Here is a 2,040-nt window from a genome sequence, read left to right as displayed (position 1 = left end):
TTCAGTGGGGCAGGGTTGGAGGTCAGTGAGCAAACATGAGCAGCTGTTAGGTGATGGTAAATTTTATGTTAGATGTATTTCATAATACATTATTCACAAATTTTAGAAATAATATACAAATGCATATACATTTTTGAAAAGTCAAATTTTTATAGTGTGTACACTGCTTAATTAGGGTGACTCACAGCATTTTTAATGAATATTTAAGTCATCAGAGCTATGGTGGCAGCGAAAACCTCAGAGAAGTCTGTGGCTGCCCTCTCACTCAGCCTGCTCCCGCCTAGGAGATGGATCCCACTTTCACTCATCATGGATTGCTAAAGATGTTTCCGAATGTCCAGTGTACAAGGCTGGTAAGCCTGGTTTTAATCACATATCTAAACATATTTAAAACCTCTAGTTATTCTCTAAATGTCCAATTTTTTAGCAACTACATGTAGTTTACTGAAATATAAAAATTATATAGCCACCTATAAGAAGGACCAAATTAACTTTGCTAATGGATTCAAACATTTGTCTGATCTTAATATATGAAAATGTCTGCTTACCAGACAGGAAGGCGATGTCTTGCATTAAGAAGTGGCTGACGTCCTTTACACAGAGAAGCACTTCGTCTTCTATTGAGAATGAGAAAGGGAGAGAAACAATAGTCACATTAAAGAACAGCCAGAAACGCACAGGGTATTTCTTAGCACGCAGAAAAGAACTCTGGGGGTTCCGAAGATCTGCCTCCGCAGATGCAAGGCCGACCTTATCTTTACTCCTCTCAGCCACCTAAGAAGGAAATCACACTCTGGACAGTGTCATTGTATAAATAAGACCAGTTGTCCTCATTCTCAGAATCTAGCCTGGGACATAAACTACTCTCAGTGACCAAAAAGCCAGGGGCAAAAGTCCAAACTCTAGTACATCCGGATTTATCTAAAGGGTAGAGTCATGAAGAGACATTGTAGCATAGTGTCTTCCTCTTCTGATAGTACCCTTCTCTCTGCAAAGCTTTATGAGTGATTACAAAGCATTTTTTGGGTCCTTTATCTCATTGGATCCTTGAAAAACCCTGGAGAAAGCTATTATTTTCCCATCTTAAAGGTCAGGAAAAGTGTCAGAGATCGAGTATAAAGCAGTGGTTAAACATACAGCTTTTGAGTCCAAGAGACCTGAATTCCAACCCCAGCCTGCTGCATATACTGGCTATAAAAACATGTACAAGTTACTTAGCCTCTTAGAGTCTCAAGTTTCCTTACCTGTAAACTGGCCATAATAATATATACCTCACAGGGTGCTGTGCGAACCAAATGCAAAATAACTGGCATAAGAGTCAATGTTTCTTGAACAGCAGCCTATTAACTCATCTTTGACCATTAGAGGTGGGACACATCCATGTGATCTTCAATATATTTTAGTTGTCCCAGATCTTAAGTGCTAATTTGTAATGTTCAATTCTAGTGAACTACACAGGGGCCCCAGATCAAAGTCTACTACCTGCCTCTGGTCCATGAGCCAGGATAACTTTTTCAAAGAAAACGGGCCATCAAACTCAGCTATTCTGGATCGTTGGTTTTAATGCCTGTGGTTCCACATTTCTCAGAGAAACCATGTTTTCCCCCTTGCCCACTGATACAGAGGGCCTTTAAAGACCTGGTCTCTGGTGGTGTCAGGCTGATGACACATTCCCCTTCTTGGTGCTCTTCAGATCATAGCATATGGAGGGCTTGTATCCAGGCCCATCCTGCTCAAGGGCATCGCACACACAAGTTCTCAAATGACCCACACTAGAAAATGGAACAGGGGCTCTGTTACAGAGCCATACACACACATACAAAATTTGAAACATAAAGAAATGCATTGACCAATTTATTTTCATAAGATCAGTTCAGTTGCTCAGTCATGTCTGAATCTTTGTGACCCCATGGACTGCAGCACGCCAGGCTTTCCTGTCCATCACCAACTCCCAGAGCTTGCTCAAACTCATGTCCATCTAGTCGGTGATGCCATCCAACCATCTCATCCTCTGTTGTCCCCTTCTCCTCCTGCCTTCAA

At 41.4% G+C, this 2,040-nt stretch overlaps 1 long non-coding RNA gene across 1 annotated transcript in view; it reads right to left on the bottom strand.

Annotated features, from left to right (window-relative positions):
- LOC105003769 overlaps positions 1 to 617 on the bottom strand; it is a 7,306-nt gene extending 6,689 nt beyond the window's left edge. The window contains exon 1 of the long non-coding RNA XR_827151.1: positions 549 to 617. This is a non-coding gene — a long non-coding RNA (uncharacterized LOC105003769). The remainder of the gene's footprint in view (positions 1 to 548) is intronic.
- Positions 618 to 2,040: the final 1,423 nt, after the last annotated feature.

The sequence above is a fragment of the Bison bison genome, unplaced genomic scaffold (genome assembly GCF_000754665.1).
Source record: "Bison bison bison isolate TAMUID 2011002044 unplaced genomic scaffold, Bison_UMD1.0 scf7180017857679, whole genome shotgun sequence".
In the NCBI taxonomy this organism is placed as follows: Eukaryota; Metazoa; Chordata; class Mammalia; order Artiodactyla; family Bovidae; genus Bison; species Bison bison.
The sequence above is the reverse complement of the archived record's forward strand: the minus strand, read 5'-3'. Positions and strand labels throughout refer to the sequence as shown.